Source organism: Crassostrea angulata, chromosome 6 (assembly GCF_025612915.1).
Source record: "Crassostrea angulata isolate pt1a10 chromosome 6, ASM2561291v2, whole genome shotgun sequence".
NCBI classification, from domain to species: domain Eukaryota; kingdom Metazoa; phylum Mollusca; class Bivalvia; order Ostreida; family Ostreidae; genus Magallana; species Magallana angulata.
This window is the reverse complement of record NC_069116.1, coordinates 32,953,590-32,978,183: the sequence shown is the minus strand read 5'-3', so window position 1 is coordinate 32,978,183 and position 24,594 is coordinate 32,953,590. Positions and strand designations below refer to the sequence as shown.

The 24,594-nt window shown below is 31.8% G+C and overlaps 2 non-coding genes and 1 pseudogene across 2 annotated transcripts; 2 read left to right on the top strand and 1 right to left on the bottom strand.

The window, feature by feature from the left end:
- The first annotated feature begins 760 nt into the window (after nucleotides 1-760).
- Nucleotides 761-1,922, top strand: LOC128187462 (uncharacterized; annotated as a pseudogene).
- Nucleotides 1,923-16,742: 14,820 nt separating this feature from the next.
- Trnaq-uug (transfer RNA glutamine (anticodon UUG)) lies at nucleotides 16,743-16,814 on the top strand. The gene has a single exon. It is a non-coding gene; the product is annotated as a tRNA-Gln (tRNA).
- A 6,711-nt stretch (nucleotides 16,815-23,525) lies between these two features.
- Trnai-aau (transfer RNA isoleucine (anticodon AAU)) lies at nucleotides 23,526-23,599 on the bottom strand. Its single transcript has one exon. It is a non-coding gene; the product is annotated as a tRNA-Ile (tRNA).
- Between the last annotated feature and the right edge of the window lie 995 nt (nucleotides 23,600-24,594).

Here is a 24,594-nt window from a genome sequence, read left to right as displayed (position 1 = left end):
ATATCCGTTAACATATATAATAAAATGAATAAAATTCCAATATAGCAAACACTCTCACTCTCTCTCTCTCTCTCTTGCCTTCTACGGATCTGCAACATTGACACATGGGCATATAATCTGCGAAAAGACATACCCTTCCCTTGCGTTAAAATGCTACCACAAACAATGACACTGTAACCTAAGAGGGGTAACAAATCAGAGGCTACACTAAGATTTTCGGTAAATATTACAATTCACTGTAATGTTGGAAGATATTAAACCGTTCATTGGTATCTACCAACGTCAGACATACTCATCTTCCTGAGTCAGGGGTTCTACTCACAAAGCGGAGTGGATAAGAAACCCTTGACTTTGGAAGATGTTTTTCAGTGAGCTTCTACCTTGCGAAAAGATGAGATTCATAACTGCAGCATGACAATCCTATTGCAAGCCTAACTCAAATGACCATATGTGTATTTGTTTTCTGTGGTCCCTGCAATTTCTGCCATGGTGTGATCCTCGGATCCCAGCGAAAGATTAGAAAGCATGATGGGGCTACTTTAGTGGCATAGTAAATAATCACATTTTTTTAATAGTTTAAGAACCTTTTTTTAAATGCGGAATCTAAAAACGAACTGCGTGCAAAGTTAGAATAAGCCTCTACAAAAATTGCAAAACGTCCAGCCGTTCCGTTTGAAGTTTATAGTAATTACATGTATTAACTTAAGTTATTATAAAAACAATATGAAATATAAGAAGTTCATACATATCATCACCATGCATGTCTTCAGGTTGGTAGGAAATGAGAGGAAAATATCATAAATTAATATGCACAAGCTTGTGACATTTAGTATAAAATACTAATCTCTGTGTGTTTTAAGCTCAGAAGAAACCAGTCACTCGAATTACTCAGTACTCTGTCCTTAACCAATAGTTCTTCAAAGATCGACATCCTTAAATGAGATCACGTCCCTGACTATTTTACAAGGAACTAACGAACAAAAGGAGAAAGGGACTGAAACACATGTTAATGCTAAAGAGTTTCGATGCATCGAATGTGTTAAGGCTATTCCACAATATAGAAGCTGGAGAACACGATGTCTTCTGTGGGGCCGTTTACAACCACCATGGGATAGTAACATCAAAATCACTTGATGTAAAATCTTTAAGATTATGGAAGCCACATATACAATGGCTGGAGCAGTACTTGGAATATCAAAGTTGTTTGGGCAAAACAGAAGTCTTTCTTCAATAAAGAAGATCGATTTCGAGAAACAAAAGAATTTTGTTGTTATTGTTAACAAACGTCGATTTTCAAAACAAGAAACCTTTTGCCTTGGCATTGGCTTTTTTGGTGAACAAGAAAAAAAGTGGTGATTATGAATATACTAGTTACTTATTTGATAACAATCGTGAGCATTTTGCTACAGTCTGTGTTACCGAACAAAAAACGTACACCGTACAGGTGTCGAAGGTCAAACTAACGTGGAAACTTTTTTGGCATATTGGATTTGTCTGAATGAGCGATGAATTGAGAATAAATGAAAAAGAGTATGAAAATGGTATAAATTGCAAAGATTGTTATGAAATGAACAAGCGATTCTTGGGGGTAAGTGCTATACCAATTATATTAGATAGATATATTCAGCAAGGAACAGCATTAAATATCCACATTGGATTTGAGGCATGAAGCAGTGGTTCTTGACAAAATACAGTCGACTCAATACACCGGTGTGTGCTCCGTAGCGCACTACGCCTTTTGTTGACCAATATCTCACCGAACAATAAAGGAAGAGAGGAAGGGAATTGGATTAGATGGTAGTTGTTTCAAATTAGACTATGGTCCCCCACATTATGATGTGTATTCGCCTGAGGAAGTTGTAAAACAGAAAATTGATAATCAGTTTGGATTCTTTTCCAACGACTCCGGTCATTTTGTCTGAATGTGCAATCATAGACTTTGGAGATATTAAAATGGTCATCCAATCAGACGTTTCGGTTTAACATTTATCGGTTTTTTTTATATGGTCTAAATAAAGAAAGGAACATGTTAACAGAAATCAGTGATAAGAACTGTCTCAAAATTATTTTTCTTGCTTCATTGTATACTGTAATGCATTCAACCACACAATTGTTCGAAGAACTTGTTTTTATAATTACTTCAGACAAAAATTGGTCAACTTTTTTTTTAATTTGAAATTTCATCTGAACAGTGACTTTGGGTAGGGACAGTTTCAGGGCATCATTAGTTTCATCTACTAAGGTTTTAAAGGGGCATGGTGACGATTTTGGTCAAAAATTTATTTTCCGATGTTAATATTTACAATGCTTCAGAGAGACAATTTTAATAGGCAACCGGAATTTGAGTGTCGTTAGTTGAGTTATAAACGAGTTACAGAGCTTGAAATTCTTCGCAATGTAAAACAAAGCGTTTATTTACATTTTGAACGCCGAAGTAAAAACTTCAGGTTTAAACCTAATACGAATGTGTTAAACATTAGGAATGTTTATCTATGCCTAAAATAGATAAAAAGATAATCAAATAGGCTAGAAAAAGATTTTTCAAATGTTAAATTGAACCTATGTAAACAAAAACAGGGCACGAGCCTTGTTTACATGACAAAGAATTGTAAGCCCTGTATCTTGCTTGCAACTCTACGAACGACTCTCAAATTTTATTTGATCACTAGAAATGCATTTTTAAAGCATTGTAAATAATAAAACAGAAAAAAAGAATTTGACCAAAATCTTGACCATGTCCCTTTAACATATACATGTACATTTAGTGTTAAATTCTCAAAATGACTATATTTTAAGATGAGAAGTATACATTTGTCCTGCACCCATCCTTTTTCTGTTGGTTCCTTTTGTCTTAATTTTTTCATATGGTATCCAAACTCCCCTTTGTAACCTTATCTGCCCCTATCTGCTATTTTCCCCCTTTATTCAATAGGTCCTTAGGTCGTCATCAGTCATCAAATATCGCATTCATAATTATCACTACCCCTAACATTTAGCAACATTTTCTTTTCCATATCCTCACCTACTGGTAAATAAATTTTACTTTCTTTTCATATCTTTTTAGCTCACCTGAGCTGAAAGCTCAAGTGAGCTATTCTGATCACACTTTGTCCGACGTCCGTCTGACTGTCCGTCTGTAAACTTTTCACATTTTGGACTTCTTCTCTAAAACCACTATTCCAATTTCAACCAAATTTGGCACAAAGCATCCCTATTGAAAGGTGATTATAAATTGCAGAAATAAAAGACCGATCTTTATTGAAAGCGGAGAAAACCTCAAAACTGTAGAAAAGGGGGGGGGTGCATTTTAAAAAATCTTCTTCTCGAGAATTAATGAGTCAAATTCAACGTAATTTTGCATAAATAATCCTTATGGGAAGGGAAATATAATTTGCAAAAATTATTGGCGAACTCTGTTTCAAATCTGAGTTTTTACGAAAATAATAAGAAAGAAAAGCCGTGTTTCAAGCAATTTATAGCATCCATGAGTCTTGGTAAATTGGATAGGCATGACCGGGCCGGGGCAAAACAAAAGATTGACAGTTATTAATCTGCCAATCTCATTAAAATTTTCAGGACATGTTACGGACCAGTATATTTGTATTCGCTGTAAATATTTCTGCAAAACAATGCGTATTTTGAAATTGACGATTGCCGATCTGCCCCGGCTTTTATTTTGCCCCGGTCCGGGTTTCTTACCCATTTTACCAAGACTCGTATTCCATAATTCTAAAACGAGGTTCTTTGTTTAAAGCAGCCATGACACTACGAAGGGAATCTTTGAAACATGCAAAATACATTGGTGCCGATTTTGTGAAGTAAATTGAGGCTAAATATTTCCATGCGTTTCAGTTTTCACATATGACGGTGGTGTTAGCTTGTTGTGATTTTCGTTTCGTTTTCATTTATGCTTTGCGTTAACCTGGGAACTGTCGGTTGTATTTCCTGATTTTTACGTATCAAATCAAAAAGAGACTTCGTTAATATCTGATGTATTAAAAGAAAGAACTAAAATGCAATTCATTCAGGCTATCGGTAATTCGGTATCATCTTTTGCGTAATGGTAGAATAATGCAATATGTTTTGTTGAGATGCTCGGCATTTTCTCGAGTTTATTCAGTTTAAATAGAGTTTAATATCGCTGACGGAAATATGTAGGTATATACATGTATATGATTCATTTTGAAAAATAAATTGTGTTCTTTATTTGTTATAGTGCATGTTTCTTGTGTTTAATTGTTTACAATTTCTATTTACCTACCATATTTGAGTGTTAAGCTTCGAATTATAAGCAAGATACAGAGATTAGCTCACAATTCTATGTCTGTACACAGATCTGAGGCCATTCATTTTTTTCCATTTTAAGGTACCTCACTACACCTTGAAATAGTTTCTCAAATCAGCAGAAATTTACTTGATTATGATAGAAAGAATGATGGATAAGAATTATATATATCAAAGAGGCGAGAAAATGTACAATTTTAGATAAAAAATGATATTTTCAAAAATGTCATTCAGTAAACATGAACAAAAGCCCCAGGTGGATTCGAACTCATTACCTGCGGTTCACAAGCCTGATACTTTAACCACTGAGCTATGACGATATACATCTGAATCGATTGATACAAACAGTTTAATAAAACATTTAAATCGCCATCTTGTGACGTAGTGTCTTAAAAAGTATAAGATTCGGTGTAGTGAAGTACCTTAAATGCCGAATAGGAAATACCAAGTTAAAAATCTTAAGCTGAATGTAATAAACTCATGTGAACAAAATATGACTCAAACCTAGCAAAATTTTGAGCTCATCTTGCTTATAATTCTACGACTGACGCTGAAATTTCGGTTGATCATTAGAAATTCTATATGAATTAGAGTATGTTAAATACTTGTACACAAAAAAATTAAAGAATGATATGCTATATATAACTACTCTCTGGTGCCCCCTCTTTATACAATGAATAATGTGAAATGTGAGCAAATAAAAACGACATCGTTAAAACAGTTTCCATAGTTCTGACACATTTCTGTGCGGGGATAAAAGAATTATCGCTATTCCTAAAAAAATATTACAGCGAAAAATTATCCTGGTTTGTAGCCATTTGTTATTTTGAATAAAAATGAAAATAATGGGTGGGCCATAGTAAATTAGAGTGATGTGCTGTCAATACGGTAACATTGATTTTTATAGCTCTTTAACATGTCACGTGACAACATTTTTCATTCCAGTGTATTCATCAATCAAGTGTGAGTAAAGTTATAAAAGTTACGAGCTTACGCGAGGCAAACAACAGTCATTTAATTAGAAATGGAGAAGACAAATTAAATTGTTGAATATTTTTAATTTGTTGCTCAGGTGAGCGATGTGGCCCCATGGGCCTTTTGTTTAATGTCAGTGACGGTTTTCTGACGTTCCATCGATTATCAAACTTTTTTTTAAATTGATGTGGTGTACAGCTTTGCAACGGTTATTTGTAATTTTTCTTTTGTTATTAAAGATGTATTTACATAAAGATACTGTTATGAACCCAACTAAATTTGTCTTTTAGTAGTTGTTTACTACTTTAGCAATTATTGAAAGCCTCCATCTATTATCAACTCTTTTACATCATTCCCAAAAATTCTGGCGTTTCATGATTGTTTACAGAACAACATTTTTTTCCTATTTATTAAATTCAAGTGTAAATCGAAGTAACATGTGGCAGCATATTTTTTAATGAAAATGTCCATGATGCTCGAATATTTTATTTTTACCAAATAGCACTAAAATGTATGCCCTTGGATATTTATAAAACCAGATGACAGCCTTGTTATCTAAAGGACTGGAATTAATAGAACAATGTTTTACTGTGGAATCATTAAAATTCGTAGTGGCTCTCTTTTCGTGGAATTCGTGGGTAGCCCTCTCACACGAATTTAAATCATCGACCACAGGGGCATCGTATCCGCTCTACACAGACTATGACATATATATAAATAATACACAAGGGAAGAATCGAAAGTAGGACACGATTTGTAATTCTACTACAGTTATTGCCGAGATCAAAGAGATGCCGCGGACATTATTCTCCAATATACCACGAACGTCATCAGTAAAATATCAGATCAGAAATACCTATTTGTCTCGCACTGATCATGAAAGTACAAATTCAAACCGATTTTTTTTTAAACCATGTCAATTTCACGTGTTAGTTCCAGTCAGAAGGATGTGTATTGCCTCAAATGTTTATTTTTAAGAGATCAATGCGGCTGTTCCTAGGACCTCCCTAACACATTTTCACTGCATGTTTTTACATAAAATATATCACGTGTAGTAGTAATAATCGTATTAAATTGCCCTTAAAATATTAGGAACATGATTCAAAGATATTTTATAAATAAGTGAAGAGTATTAAAAATCCAAAGAAAACGTCTGTCGTCTGCATGTGATTCCTTTGATCGATACACATGTATAAACATTACTAACAAAACCGTTGGGGTTACACGGAACAGCCGTCAAAATGACCTAGATCGTCTCTCTATAGAAGAAACGATCTGTAGAAATACTGGGCTGTTAGTAGAATAGAAATAAAGTTCTTGTTATTGTGAATGTTGCAGGATAACCTCCTCGGTCTCGAAATGTTGTTTGAAATTAAAAAGCCTCGGCTAACGCCTCGGCTTTTATATTTCAAAACAACATTTCTCGACCTCGGAGGTTATTCTGCAACATTCACGAAAACTCGTACTTTATTTCTTAAACAATGTCAAAAAACAACTTACTTGACAAAAGTTACGCAAATCCTCCCACACAATGTTGCAAATGTTGTCAAAAAACACGTTCACACTCAAATATTCCTAATAAACTCGGTAAAAAGCGTTTTTATCCCATTAAAACCGCTGTCTGCTGCAGAAACCTAATCTCTTCGCCCAAGAAAAGATAACTCTGTACTTTCGCCATCCGAAAACTCTCGGGACTCTCTATATGTTCAGTAATGATACATAGTAAAATTCTGCGAAACATCAATAACAAAACAAAGAAATAAATTGTATACATCTGCAGATCTGAACTTGCAGCACGGGTAGGGGTGAATTTTGAATGATGGATAATCTTATTTTAAATAAATAAGTAGAATTCAGTTTAAAATGTCAAAATATATGTAGCCTATATTTTTTTAAATAATGCATATCTGCTGTCACAATTTATATTTATATGGTGTATATATTGTGGTCTTAAAGATACATGCAATGATAGCAAATTAGAGAACAATGAATATTGTTCGACCAGCTACTCAATTACTTTATACTGACCACTAGAGCAAGACCATTTGATTTAGAAGAAAAAGACTCGTATAGTTTAAATTTAATTGAGGAATTTATTTTGTTATTTTAGAATGAAAATTAATGATGATGAAAAAGTGTTGAAACAGTATTTAATTTTAGATATTTTTTTCTTTTCTAAAATGTTAATGAAAAACTACGTTGGTGTTGACATATAATTTTTTAAATTATTTTTTTATTCAACAATTAAAATACTCATAATTCATTTATTGTCTTTGCAACCCATTCCTTCAAAATTAATTGTCGTTGCCTAGAATTTCAGCATTGTTTTATTGTCAATATCAAATAACTAGTATATTTACAATTTCAGCATTGTTTTATTGTCAATATCAAATAACTAGTCTATTTACATTTCTACATTATATTAATAGTGCCTGTTTGGGAGGGTAACAGTTGAAATTGACACCCCGAGAAAACCATTGTCAACCGACGCGAAGCGGAGGTTGACAATGGTTTTCGAGGGGTGTCAATTTCAACTGTTATCCTCCCAAACAGGCACTATTTATTTTGTTATACTGAATGTCTTTTTTTAAAATTTTTAAGAAAAATTTACTGCTTTTATATAGGAATAACGTGAATTCTACAGCGAACCGTACGCGCATAATTTTCGCGCATGCAACATTTTTTAATGTTACCCGTTGCCAAGTGCGTTGCTAACGCTGAGGGTAATAGTAAATATTATTAACTGCGTCTTAACCAATCAGATTTCAGTATTTAACATGAAAGTATAACAATAAATGATAGGAAATATATTTGTTTTTAAACGATTGCATATCAAATTACGCTAATTAAAGTACATGCCAAATATATCGGAACGAATGTTATTATGCTTACGGTTGTTACATATTTTATTAAGACAAAAATTTTCCCAGTTTACCGCCGAAATTTCTATCATTACTGAACATATATATAGAGAGAGAAAGTACAGAGTTATCTTTTCTTGGGCGAAGAGATTAGGTTTCTGCAGCAGACAGCGGTTTTAATGGGATAAAAACGCTTTTTACCGAGTTTATTAGGAATATTTGAGTGTGAACGTGTTTTTTGACAACATTTGCAACATTGTGTGGGAGGATTTGCGTAACTTTTGTCAAGTAAGTTGTTTTTTGACATTGTTTACAAATCGTGTCCTACTTTCGATTCTTCCCTTGTGTATTATTTATATAGAGAGTGTAGAGCGGATACGATGCCCCTGTGCATCGACTTAACAATTTTAGAAAGACTTATCTTTGTTACTGAAACAGTAGACTACGCATCCACGAAATAACATCCCCATGAATGAGCAAAAAAGTCATAATCCACGAAAATTGGCCCCCACGAATTTAAATGATTCCACAGTATTTACCACATTTATGTAAACATTATCCAGGAAGGAATCAAGACAAAGCATTACATATTTCACAAGCCAGAAAAACTTCCGTTTCGGTTATGAATAGTTTTCTTCCACCATCTATAAAACAGGTGGAATGATTTGCGTGTGCCTTTTGATAATCGAAGTCTTTTAACACTTTTTTCTGCTCAAGATCTAGAGAATGTTACCACAATGGAATGACCAATTTCAAAATAACATTACTGTAGTGATCTAAATCCTGATTTATATTCAATGTAATCATTTTGAAAGGGAAGATTAAAGTTGTGACTTGTTTTAAAAACTGGGTACTTTCGAAACTGCATTTTATATCAATTTTTTGTGAAATGTCTCAAATACTGTTTGCAAAGACTAGACTATGTACTTTTACAAAAGTGACATAAAGACTAAGTCGTTATAACTTTTTATATGGTGGCAATTATCTTACTTAAATCATTACGCATTGTTTAAAAAAGAATTAAAGCCGTTGAACAGCTGTTTCCATTCATCATTAATCAGCTGACACTACAGATGAAAACTAGTTTCAAAAATAGGTTTAAAAAAATCACTTGACTCTCTCTCTCTCTCTCTCTCTCTCTCTCTCTCTCTCTCCGTAAATTGCAGCTTTTTAAAATTCGAGGCACAGTAGCTCTTAGGTCGTCTAACCGAATTTTTTTCAGACCGGGAGCTACAGACCTGCAGCTAATCTGTAATCAGAAATTACATCTAGATTTTTCTTTTGAAATGTAATAGCTTATTTTGAGAGGTTTGCTCAAAATGATGTTATTTTCCTTCCATTACACCGAGTCGACCAGAGGCGTACGCTAGAAACATTAAATTGATTTATAAAAAAAAAAACTTAAATGTTTGTGTTGCTAAAAAGTAGTGTATCAAATGAACAGAATTTGTAATCATTAATTTTGATCAGTATTTAGATGTAAAACTTGAAAAACTATCATCGTACGGGGGATGTAAATCGAGATTTATGTGTTAATGCGACTTTATAATCAAAAATATAACGTCGGAACCATAACAACTAAATACTAGTATTCATCATTAGGGATAACAGTCGGAAGGATTGGTAAGTAACGAAAGAGCACACGCTACACCTTGTTTTCATCATTCGTAACTTTATTTTTATATTAGTTAAGGTCACAGCAAAATGAATACACAGGCAGATATTAGATCGAAAATCGTAAAACAGCGAGAAACTGAACAAGTTTATTAAAAAAGGCGCATGGGGGAACCGATTGCAGCAATTTACTGTACTTTCTCTCAAAAAGGTCCGTGGGTTTTTAGTTTCATTTGTCCTTGACAAGACCTACTTAAAAGTGTCTATCTGGATCAGTTGCATTTATTAAAAAGCCTCATTTTTATACAAAATTCACGCACTTTTTTCGCCTGTGTTGAAATTGATACGGGAGTTTGGCTGTGTGCTAATCCGTAATCCATTAAAAATGAACGCGGACGCCACGTTGATATCAAGTTTTAAAAGTGTAAAATATATTAGCGGACCATATCATACATTCAAGGCGATGAAATATAGTGAAAGTCTTGAATATTTTATCAGTCAGATATGATTAATGATTTTGTTGGTTTTCCCACATTACACATTTTCATTGAGTGTAAATTGATGAATCAGTACTTAATCTGGAGGTATAATTAAGTGATGACCCACGAGCTCTGTAACCTCCAACCCCCACCACCCTCCTCATCTCGGTTTTCTAAGGGTCGGAATCTTATATTCTTTTTTTATAATTTTTATAAGCCACTTGATTGTTCAATGTTTTGAAATTGATAGATATCTGAATTAGAGGTGGTTTAAAGGAAATAGTTATCTAACCATCCTTTAAAAGATGTGAGTTTAACAATCTGTTTTTATTCTAATCTAATCTAATCTTATTAATAATATAATATAATATAATATAATATAATATAATATAATATAATATAATATAATATAATCTTAATATAATATAATAATATAATATAATATAATATAATAATGTAATGTAATATAAAAATGTAATGTAATATGATGTAATGTAATATAATAATTATATTATTATTCCATCAAAAGTCGATGAAGACTGTTGTGTGAAAAATCCATACATCATCATTGGATGGGCATCATAAACATAAATGCCTAACATTTACCATGAGACGTTATTGACTGCCCAATATTAAACACTCAGTGGTGATAACAATTTCAAATATTGATGACTCATTGCTCGTTGACGACTATTTGCTCATTTGACAATTTGGTATACCTGCTGACATTTCATATCCTGTTGCATTAATTTACTACACTGACTTTTGTCCTGAAAATACATGTATCCATTTTCCTTTCAACTTTGTCTGTTAATTTGGCAGCACTTAGAAGACATCTTTAAACAGCTCTTTCTGACCCCACAAACTTCAAAGTTCTTACCCACATTATGATCACAATTGAATGCAATCAACAAACATACATTGTTGAGTAAGTAAAACTAGTACTGCAATATGCTTCATAAAATACTTTTTTTCTTCTTCTAAAGTTTGATATCAATTTATAATGTAATATATATTTTGTTTATCGATAGCTTTATGACTAACCTTTATCATATTTTAGACAGCTTAATTTATCAATAACAAACCCGTAAAGGTGCAAAATCAAATATTAATTCTGAGTATAAATCTCATTAAAATTAGTAGGATGAACTATCTAAAATTTGAAAAATAAAAACAACAAAACAATAACAACTCGCAATAAAATCTTAGTATCTGAAAGCATGAAGTTTGTGTTAAGAATTTACGAAAGATTTTAATATATTAATAAAAGATATTTTGTGAATCGTATGGATATTATGACAATCTTAAGATTTTTTTATGATATACCTAACGATAGTGTTGTGAAAACTGAGCCCTAATGCGATGAAATCGTTAAAACGCAGCGTAAGGAGGCACAAATTTGAATTTTAAAATATCAAATCAAAATTCAGATATAAAAATTTCAATGCAAAATAGATAAATTCTTAAGATAACATATTATATAGAACTTGAGGCAAAGATAGTCGACACATGCCTGAGACAATGTTTTTGAATTTTTGTCGCCTTGTTTAAATCCATATTTCAGTCTTTACAATGATCCGTCATGCTTTATTCGTAATTATTCTCATTGAATAATTCATGTGTAACTCTTTTGTATATGATAGAGAAATCTAATTGTTTTTTTTTATACTTTGTGATTAATCAAATTTTAGGCACCTAAAAAAGTCATGAGCGAAGCCTTATAAAATTGGTGGTGACGTTAGCTTTAATGTTCCCTCTGACCGTTTGCTTTTCTACTTATATATATACTTGAATCATTCGTATGATTTCACAAAACATTGGGGCCAACTTCAAATCATCCTGATCATACTTTCTTACTTTATGTTTAGTGTACTGTAAAAGTGGTTAATAAAACTGGTGGTCAAGTACGCTTTTTTATAGTCAAGCAATACGTGCGTGTGTTAAATACGCGGATGCGTCACTTACCAAACTAAAGATTTTTTTTTTTTTTTTACTTTACACGCGGGAATATTTTACCCGGTTTTAAACTAACCGTATAACTCGTGTAAATCTCCCTTGCCCCTCCGCATAAATAACCTCTTGTTCAGTGTCAATTTTAATTTTAATACCTTTTTGGTGATATGTATTCGTCAAAGCAAATATGCATCGGACTTTGGCCGTTTTGCTCTTTGATAGAGAGATGAAAAGCACCGTGTTCATGATCAGAATCTACAATTACGTTCTCATTTTTTTTTCAACAGTTAGAAAAAGTTAATTATAAATCTATTCAAAATATTATGTAGTTTGCAGCTTTTTTTTCAAATTTTCAACTATGTATCATAATATGAAATAAATACGTCAAACAAGAAGTAAGTTTATGACGCATATACACAAATGTATAATGTTTTGAGAGGTTGCAAGTATATTGTTTTCATTACCAGTATTCGACGAAACTTAATCAAAAAGTTATTATTTTACAATTTTTGATATACCATTTCCAAAAATACAGTGCACATGAGAAGCGCAATGCATAATGTGACATTACTTTTGGATCAACCGATGCATATATAGTTCTAGTCTCCTTTATCAATGTTAAAATGAATGCACGGCAAATTATTTATAACAATAGATTGACACTTAGCAATCGAGTGAGAAGAATCTGAATCATTGTTTGTAAAAATTAAAAACGTAAAAATATGAACGATGAAAATATTAAAAAATGCATGTAGGCAAAATGCAGGGGCAAGTTTTACACCAAAGCTCGTAGTTTCAAATATCAAATAGGATTCTGTGATAATTCAATTAAGATTCATATAGAGTTTACAATTACCACATTACAATTTTTTCGGCCACGGAGTTTTCTCGTATCATCACATTTCAAATCGTTAACACTTTATCAATTATGCCCCATAAATCCAATATTGCCCACTTAATTTGAGTAGGCTATGAAATAGTTGCGTTATTAAAAGAGCGTTAATTGCAAAAAGACTACTACATCTTACCGAAGTCAAAGAGACATGGCTCTTAACAGTTTCCAGGTTGTGATATTGGTGTACATGGCTATAGTTTTGATTTCTCTAGGTAAGTAAATTCTACATTGCTTTTCAAAACGTTATACTATAAGTATATAAATGGACAATAGATGCAGTTTATTAGGGCTGGATGGTGGTGGCCATTTTATGCCGTATAAAAGAATCTAATCTTCTTCTTTAGATCCATGATTTGTTTATTTGAGGAAGATAGATTAATATTAAAACAGAGGAAATTCGGACTAATTTTTTCATTTTCTTTTTTTCTCTTAAAAACTTTCTGTTGCAATGTAATTGCAAAAGTTAAGTTTCTATATTATGTTTTTTCATTTCATTTTACATATTTAATGGTTGTATTCACTCGTTTATAAATTTATATCACTGGCCGGCACGCGATTGGAAAAACCTTTAAAATACATAAAATCGATTCAAGATAAAATATCTCGAAATTTTGATCATTGACCTTATATAATGTTAATGTCAGCATAATACAAACAACAAAAACAGTTTTAGGCAATCAATGGTTTGGAGTTCCTATTAGACAGTTTTTTGTAAAACTCGATCAAAAATTGGAATTGATATAGGAAATTCGGACTAAATTAAACTTAAAATTTGAGCTTAAAACGATTCAGTCAAATATAAAATTAGTAAAGCTATTCTTATTTTATCATTTCCCAAACTACAAATTGTTTTATTATTTCTAATAATTACAAAATAAAGAAAACCTTGAAAATGGTGGACAATTTTGACAAATTTTGACAATTTTTTCAAAAAAACATTCAGAGGTCACTAGCAGATAAAGTAGGTCATTGGCCTAGTTATTTGAAAGTGAAAAATAGCACCACAATAGTGGGGCTACAATGTGCAATAAGTAGTTTTTCGTTCTTATTAGTGGATTTTTTTCGCCCCTGAGTAAACGTAATCCTTAAGGGTAAAGAAAGAAGTGTATTTCATCATTCATGCTTTGAACGGTTAAGAGTCGTTTACACAAAGCTAACATGTTTCTTGGAATCGAGGAAATTGTCTTTTTAAGAACAATTAACTGCTATTCAGCTGTTTATATTAAAAGAATTTAAAAAAAAATAACAAAAGATATCATCAAATAAAATAATAACCGAGAATTTCATTTTCGTTAAATAGCATATTTTAAAAAAAAAATTAGCACCATCTACTAAATAAATATTACTTATTTTTGAATACATTTCTTCCTTATTTTTTAACTGACATTTGAAAAGATAAAAAAACTATTTTTATTTTTCAGTAAATATTTAGGTTTAAAAATACATTATTGCATGATCTCTGATTTGTTAAGTTTGCCCAAACATTTTATATATAAAGATGACATTTTACTTCATTTGTTTAAAATATTGTTAAAAGCTGAATTTGCTGTAAGTTAACTACTTTCAAAATAAATCAAGATTTTATAATACATTGTAGCTTATATATTTGTATTTTATTTTTAGAGCGAATTTCAATTTTCCATACACTTTTTTTAACTTATACACTAGCCCATCAATAGACATATTACCATCGCATTCTTCAATCAAATAACAAACGTGGTGGGATAAATAAATGCATTTGAATTAGTTTCCTTTGTCCTTACAAAGGATACTTTAGAATAGTCACATTTTAACAAGGCAGTAAAATAAAGTATTAGTATTGAACAAATTTATTTTATTTATTGAGTTTACAAAATCAAGTACTAAGTCTTGTTAGATATTTCACTTTGAAATGATTGCAACATAAATATGTATCATCTTCATAACATATTTTTTATTTTAAGCATTTTCATGTTTTATTATTTCTTTTTTTCAGTCAAAGCAAATATTTACTGCGACATGGCCTACGAATACCTTCACCTAGCCAGAGTTAATATGCGAAACACATACGTAATGACCTTTTAGCTTGCTTTGCATTAATTCAGATTCAGAGATACAAACAAATTGACGTATTTTCATTGTAACAAGTATCTTACTATCAATTTAATTTTGAATTGTTACAGAACAAAATAATCAATTTTTAAACCAATTTTTTTATAAAAATCCCTTTAGTAATTGTAGATATTTTGTTTAATGGCATAAAGCAACAGACTATCTTACAATTAAACTTTACATTTTCTTTTTTATTATAGGGAACTGTTGAATGGAGCAATATAAAAAAAATCTTCAAAAGCTGTCCGGATTTTTGTTCTCTAGACTATTAGACTTATTTTTATAACTAATTCTTCTCCATCAGTTGACTGTTTCATTCCTTTTGCAAAAGTTTGTATACGTATATATTTTGTATCAAAATAAAACAACTACACATGTTTCTTTTTCTTGGTTTTATCAATCAAATTGGAAAACGGTTTCAGGCCTAGATAACAAAGAAAATTCATTCTCTCTCTAAGAAAGTTAAACTGGTATTTCAAAACAGATTCGGGCGTATTTTCATACACGTACGTATATAATCAGACATTCATTTGTTTTTGTGTTTTTAATTTTTGTTTTTTATTTTTGTTTTGCTTGTTTGTTTGATTAATCAAGTATAACTGACGATATGGCGACAAAACAAAGAGTTTTGATATCGACAGTATTCGGACGGACAGCGTCAAAATATCAACACAAAAATCCCTGATTAAAACATCTTTCGACAACTAGAGAACAGTATGGTATCGATGTTACATTGAGAGATGCTTATTAATAATACTTATTTTTCTTTTTGAGAGAACATTTTTATTGGTAATGGAATGTTACAAATCTTGATTTGACTTAAAGTCAACTTTGGTTCCCCATTTACAATTTTTTAGTAAAATTGATTAATGCATGTGCATGTTAGCCTCAGATTTGTAGCTGGTCTTATGTTCAATCCCCATAAAAGGAAAACTTGCTTGAAATTGTATTCTTATTCATATAAAATTCTAGTTTGACACGAACACATCACGCATTCCCCTGTTCGAACATATCAGATTAAACCAACAAAATATTTCATAAAATAAACATGTAATTAAATAAAAGATTTGATATAACATATACAACCTGTCAAAATGAGAATATATAGAGGGTAACTTTTAACAAGCAAATTTCTTCGATAAATATACGTATTATTTTTTGTTCAATTCTGCACTGCATGTTACATGAAAGAAAAACCTGCCTGAAATTGTATTTATATTGATAAAAATTCTACTTTGGTGTGAACACATCACGCTTCCCACTTGTCCGATTACAATACGATCAAACCAACGACATCTTTCATTTAATATATCTGTAATTAAATTAAAGATTTGATATAATATTATATGTTAAAAAAATTTTAAAGACATATTATATGAAATAATATCTTATGATGTAATTGATGTTAGGTCATATGTTATATTTCTATATCAGTTCATATACCCTAATATAGTACTTGATCATATAACATGAACCTAAATACTAGTAAAATTCAAGATCCGCATAACGAGCGGGTCCTCAAACTTGCTATAAGCGCAATCTAAAGCACAATATTGCATATATAAGTATCACAGTCTATTTAGAATCAGCGGTTCCATGGTGTAATGGTTAGCACTCTGGACTTTGAATACAGCGATCCGAGTTCAAATCTCGGTGGAACCTATATTTTGCTGATTTTTCCAAAAATGATTAAATTCTTTTATACTACAATTACTGTCGAGAAAGAGATGCCGCGGATATTATTCTCCAATAAACCACGAACGTCATCAGTAAATTATCAGATCAGAAATACCTATTTGTTTCGAACTGACCATAAAAGTACAACTTCAAACCGTAAAATGTTTTAAAACTATGTCAATTTCACGTGTAAGTTCTCGTCAAAAAGATGTGTATTGCCTCAAATATTTATTTTAAAGAGATCAATGCGGCTATTCCTAGGACCTCCCCAGCACATTTTCACGGCGTGTTTTTACATAAAATATATAAGGTGTAGTAGTAATAATCGTATTAAATTGCCCTTAAAATATTAGGAATATAACTCAAAGATATTTTATAAATAAGTGAAGAGTATCAAAAATCCCAAGAAAAATTCTGTCGTCTGCATGTGATTCCTTTGATCGATACACATGTAAACATTACTAACAAAACCGTTAGGGTTACACGGAACAGCCGTCAAAATGACCTAGATCGTCTCTCTGTAGGAGAAACGATCTGTAAAAATACTTGGCTGTAAGTAGAACAGAAATAAAGTTCTTGTTTTCGTGAATGTTGCAGGATAACCTCCTCGGTCTCGAAATGTTGTTTGAAATATAAAAGCCTCGGCTATTATATTTCAAAACAACATTTCTCGACCTCGGAGTTTATTCTGCAACATTTACGAAAACTCGTACTATATTTCTTAAATAGCCTATACCACGAACTTCATCAGTAAATAATCAGATCAGAAATACCTATTTGTCTCGTACTGATCATGAAAATACAACTTCAAACCGTAAAAAGTTTTAAAACCATGTCAATTTCACATGTTAGCTCCAGCAAAAACGATGTGTGTTTATTTTTAAGAGATCAATGCGGCTGCTCCTAGGACCTCCCTAACACATTTTCACTGCGTGTTTTTACATAAAAAAAATTAACGTGTAGTAGTAATAATTGTATATAATTGCCCTTAAAATATTAGGAATATAACTCAAAGATATTTTATAAATAAGTGAAGAGTATCAAAAATCCCAAGAAAAAAATTCCGTCTTCTGCATTTGATTCCTTTGATCTGTAAATATTACTAACATAACCGCTGGGGTTAAACGGAACAGCCGTCAAAATGACCTAGATCATCTCTCTATAGGAGAAACGATCTGTAGAAATACTGGGCTGTTAGTAGAATAGAAATAAAGTTCTTGTTTTCGTGAATGTTCCAGGATATCCTCCTCGGTCTCAAAATGTTGTTTAAAATATAAAAGCCTCGGCTAACGCCTCGGCTTTTATATTTCAAAACAACATTTCTCGACCTCGGAGTTTATTCTGCAACATAATTCACGATAACTCGTCCTTTATTTCTTAAGTATTTAGGGGAGTAGTAGGTAGATGACTCTACCGTAAAAGAGAAAAGCTATTTGATCAAATTAAGTATCAGTTGAAGAAAATTCTAGTTTGAAAAATAATATATTTTTGTACAATCAATTTAAGGACAAAAATGAAATAAAAACAAAGAACATGTAGAAATGGTATTCAATGAAAGTGCAGAATCAATCAACTGCATTTTTTAGACGGAGGCTGTTTAAGGTATCACACCGGTAATCGGCCAATCAAAATGAACAAAATGAACAATTGTAGTTCCATATATACCTCAGAATTATTTTTTTCATTGACTGCATTTTTACATTTTCCTTTACTTAGTTTTAAAAATTTTTGTACCTCTGAGTAGGATATTTCATGTATTTTGTTAGGTGATGATCTTTTTTCACAGGGACTACTTCTTTCAAAGCACATGCAGCAGCTTCCTGGGGGGTGTGCAGTCTGTTTACATACAAATGGAAAACACGTGGTTTTGAGGGTAGACCTGTTTGGAGCTAGATATTTTGAGAAAATGCAGTATCGCTTGCCCTTTTTATGATGTTAGCTGATGAGATAGGTAACAAATAACATTTCCTCAGAATATTTGGTCATGAAAAATACAAACTGATTTTTAAGAATTTTTTCCCCGCTATAGTGCTATATAGTGAAAACAATTACCGGTGTGATACCTTGAAGGGCTGTGTGTCAAATTGAAAAAATGCATGCAGGTGCCAGTTTTCAGTATTTTATGTCAAATCTTGTTAACAGAAATTAGTTTCCGTAGTCTGAAGATAGAAAAATGCTTTAAAATTTTGTAATGAAAAAAATATGAAAAATGATGATTTTTGGTGTGGAAAACATGTAATTTTTAATATGTAATAATAAAAACCATTGGAAATGGATGATATGAAGTCACTGGAGCTTAGAATATTGGTTTCTGTGTTCTAGATGCTGTAAAAGTGTGCAGATCAGTTGTTGCAGTCATATATGATGCCCTCAGACTTTGTCATAAGAGTACGCAGCAACTAGTTTTTCATCGAAAGACCAATTTTGAGTTTACATGCAAGTCTCAGAACTAAGCTACAAGTGCGAAACATTGCGAAGAAGAACATGAACAGTCTATTGAAGGATTATTTTGACAAAAACTTTAATTTCTTTGATTTCTGCTCACCTTATGTGAGATTTCATTTCATTTCCTACATAGTCATGATTCAAGAAATGAGAGGATTTGGACATATATGTGCTATGTTTATGTTTATTTTACATTGAATTATCCATTTGTAATAGTTTAAGGCAAAAACATGCTTTAACACCATTTACAAGATCACACAGATGCATATTTTTTGTAGAAAAGAGGTTTCATGCATTAAGCTGAGAAGGTCATTATGAGTCAAGTATACATAATATCATCATGATTGAATCTAGGAGCTTTTCATGGTTTTCATCCTTAAAAACTGATGAATTTCAGTTAACCAGGAAATGTTTTTATGCATTATAGCCCAAAAATCAGTTTCTTCCCACATTTTAAGGGGAGTTCCTTATTTACAAAATACAAATACTGACATTTGTGTTTGAATGACCTAAGATATTGAAATATTAGTCATTGTTAAAATGTTTAGAATGGGATATTACTATTTTTTACATGGTAACCTCAACCCACCTGTCCTATTTGATGATAAGAAATGTAAAAGAAACAACTGGGATGCAACTTCATTCTGTGATTTATGTAACATTCTATCTGTTGTTGGTTCAAGGATAATTGCCTTTTTGTTGGTTTAAGGGTGGTTGTCTTTTCTGTTGTTGGTTCAGGGGTGGTTGCTTTTTCACACTACGTCACAAGATGGCGATTTAAATGTTTTGTTAAACTGTTTATATCGTTCAGTTCGATTGTATTGCGTCGTAGCTCAGTGGTTACAGTATTTGGGCTTCATATCCGCAGATCATGAGTTCGAATCCGCCTGGAGCTTTTGTTCATGTTCACTGAATTAAATTTTCGAAAATGTAATTTTTCATCCAAATTGCACATTTTTTGCCTATTTGACTTATATACTTCTTATCCATTGTGATATCCATCAGAATCAAATACTTTTCTGCTGATTTGAGAAAATATTTCAAGGTGTAATGAGCCACCTTAAAATTTTAGGTAATATCTGATGGGTAATTTGTAGACCATCTAGCCTCCTTGGGGGGGGGGGGGGGGCATCTCGTACATTTGAGGATAAGAATGTAAACATTTCCTGAACTGGCTTATTTCTGTCCGAAACTGACCAAAAATGTTGCCAAAAGATATAATGCAAAAAATATGAAGTCTTACATGTACATGTCATTTGTTTGAAAAGTATGCTTATTTTTGTCAGTCGGCATGGGATCTATTTTTAGAACAAGAAAAATCCAGTCAATACTTAAAACTCCTGTGCCTATGGAGACACATTGACGTTATATTTTCATAGAAAAAAATAAATGTCGATTCTAAACAATCCGTTTTGAATTTAAGTGTAAATAAAAGTAAATTTTTCTTAGAAGTGGGATAGGGGTCCAAATAGGCGATTGTCTAAAATTAAAAAAGTATACATCATATTTCAATGAAAATATACTTGCAATGTACCTCCGTAGACACAGACAATTTTATCTTGTTTAAAGGCCCATTTTAAGAATATATTCTTTACTTTGAGACAAAGTTACAGCTTAAATGAGCAAAATTCATTTTCTCAATAAATGGTTGTAAAGAGGACGCCAATGAACCCCCTTCATAATTTTTCAGATTTTTAAATTTTCAGAATAAGTCTGAGGCTGCGCAGTTAAGATTAAGTTAAGCGCAGAATTAAATTTAAAAAAAAAAATAAAACCATAAGGCAGCCATGTGCATACACCATATTTCAACATTTTTTACCCGCATGGTAATTATTTCAATAGAATAGATTAACAACACCGTATTGGCAGTCTATGTCATGGCTTTATTTTAATATATCAGTACATCATAAACTATTCAAATGTATGCAAAATATTGCAAATATAGCAATAGAGTAAGTTAAATGATCAACATCGACTTTTGGGTAGTTATGATGTTAGATCTTCAATGAACCAAACAATCAATCAATCAAGATGAATCAATCAATAAAATCAATCAATCAATAATTCAAACAATATTTCAATCAATCAATCAATATGCAAATCAATAAAGTTTAATCAATGTCTAGTTGTGGATATGGGTGGGGCATCTATATTGTACCCATACATGTTACATGATATGATTTCATTCAAAGTTTGATTTTCATTACTTAGAATAGGACATCAAAGCAAGATTTATGGTTGTCAGAGCAGATCTGAGCTCCATTACATGCTGATATCATTTGGGCTGTCCTGTGTTACCATGCTGCTTTTAGATAAAAGTGAGTATGGCAGTGTGTAGACAAGTAAACAGGCTTTACCTGATATATAAATTTACCAGATACAGATTTCATTTTTTACCTGATAATTCACAATATAGTTATGAAATGTGTGAACAATAGGGGTAAATTTCTTCTTTGTTATGCAATGATTGCATAATGAAGTGACTCTAATGGAATATTTTAATTTTGATGTAAAGAAAAATGTATATGCTCTGATTTGGTACCAAGATGATTTTGTATATTGTTGTTTTAAGGATAAAAATTGGCTTCAGGTCATGCATGGTGTGAGGCTCCAAATGTGTTTCATCTGTGCTATTTTCTTCAGTCTGTGTAAGGGAGATAAATCCTCAATAGATAAAGAAATATTGGGAGCTTGGTGACAGGGTTTTAGGGATTTGGTGACAGTTGATTGGGAATTCTCAGGTGCAAATTTGAAAGGGATCTGACATCTTTTGAGTCTCTTCAACAGCCGCCGTATATTGTGATTGTCTTGCCCGTGACGTCAAATAATGAGGATTCCTTAAGCACCATCTAAATGAATGATTATGAGATTCAATGAATAAACATGGTGTGCTTCTTTGTCTCTGTCGTATATCGTTCGCATATTATCAATTAATTTCCCGCTGAGACGTATCTCTCTTTACAGCTGCCCCCCCCCCCCCCCCCACCCCGGCAAGTGATTTGGGAAGTCGGTGTATTTTACAAGCTGATAAGAGTGTCGCACGTGAAAAAAATAGATAGAATTGACAGAAAATCTTTTATGTGATGCAAACAATATCCATAATAAATATCATTAAAACTGGTACCATATGACTGAACTTGAATTCTCTGCAAATTCAAAATAATCAGAAAAATTAAGTTCATGTGTTTATAGTGTCCATAGTCTAAACGAGAGAGAGAGAGAGAGAGAGAGAGAGAGAGAGAGAGAGAGAGAGAGAGATTTCTGTTGAGAAAAAAGAAGTATACGAATTAAACTTCACAAACACAGTATATCAGTCTTTAAATCAAACATCACAATCAGTGTAAAATACTTCATTATTAAGTATGCTGCTTTTCTCTTTACTTGAAATCAAACATCACGAACAGTGTAGAATTTTCTCTTTGCTAGAAATCAAAACATCACAAACAGTGTAGAATACTTTATTGTTAGGCATACTTCTGTTCTCCTTACTTAAAATGAAAACTATTAAAACGAAACTTTTTTCCCTTATATTAGAAGGAACACGTGGTGCACATCGCGCGTTGATTTGATTAACATTCTCTCTCTCTCTCATAACGATCATAATAAGAGAATATCTGGATTAATCAAGACACCCCTTCTGCAAGATAGAAAAGGGGGGGGGGGGGGTTGTACAGTTAGACAAAGTAGTTTGCAATTTAGAGGTTATCTTTTGTCTTGAACAGGTGTGGAAACCTCTAGGATATGCCGTTTTCTACCTTGGGTTTGCAAATCACTATACACAGGAAATAATACCAACTTAAACTAAATATACACAAGAAAAGAAATGTGTACATAAATAATTTGCATTGTATTTTTCGAGTTCGAGTTGTATGCATTTAATAACATGAACAGTTTCCCATGTTGTTTTGTGATGCAAAATAATTTCCTCTTTCCTTTTTTTGTAAAGAACAAACACCTTTAAGAAGTAACATAACAAGCTTATAAGGTTAAAACAAGAGAACAACACTAATTATTTTAATAATATCTACGTAACTCTGATGTCAACCTGAAAAATATCCTCGCGACCTTAAATTGCCATGATACTAAACCTCTTCGCGAATATTTTAACATGATAAGCGGTAAGCGCGCTGTTTTTCCCTAAATAAAAAAAAAAATCATATAAATTTTCATTAGTTTAATTTCCTCCGAAATGATGCCTCCGTCTATCAGTACTTTGATTAAAGTGTATCATTGAAGGATTAAAATAATTAATGGCCAGTGTGGGGGTCGAACCCACGACATTCGCGTTATTAGCACGACGCTCTAACCGACTGAGCTAACCAGCCGTTCTATAAAATTATTATCTGTGATTTACTGTAATTTTTTTTCTCACAATTATCACTTCAGTGTTTTTGAACAAAAAAATAACGATTTGGGTGTACATGTTGATTTCTTTAAAGTCAAATGTTGGAAAAAATGAACAGTTATTACTTGACTGTTGTTTATAGTAATATAATAATTATAATATAACCATCATATTTTCCATGCTGGTTTAAAAGGAAAGGGCGAGAGCCAAGAATTTGGAAATGATGTCACTAAAATACGCCACAAATACATTTAATCACAGATATTGGTTCTTAATTTCATACTGAAGTTAATACATGTATATTTGCCAAGGTTACACACAGCTTTAAAATTTCCGTTCCTAAACAAACAGCAGTTTGAACATCGATGATTTCTCATACTTTTTAATATATTTTTTACGGTATTCAATAGATACTAAATTAAAATGAAATTCATCTTCAACATATTTTTTATATAAAAAGCTGCCCTTATATATACATGTATTCTTGAATGTAAAGAGTTATTGACATTTTGACATACATATCTTGATGATAAATACTGTTCAGCACCAAATACTATGAAGTTTAAATTTTGTGAACTATGTCTTGTACTAATGTTACAAATCTGAAAAAATTATGTTATTTTATTATCAAAATATACAGTCTGATATAACTGTCTGTCCTCCATAGCTCAACTTCATCATACTTTCATTGTATATATTGTATATTTATACTTATTCACTATTTATTAACTACCTATATATTCATTTATATAATGCACCTCTGACTTTTAAACTGTATATACTGATTGACCTCATGTACTATTTCATGGCTTGAGTGAATAAACTGAATTGAATTGAATTGAATTCGAAGGCTAGACGATGAGAAGACAATCTTAATTTTAATATACACTTCTGAAATTTCTAAGGTAACATTGAAGATAAAATTCATTTATTTTTTGGCATTCAAATTTCACGTTGTTAATTTTATTTTATTAA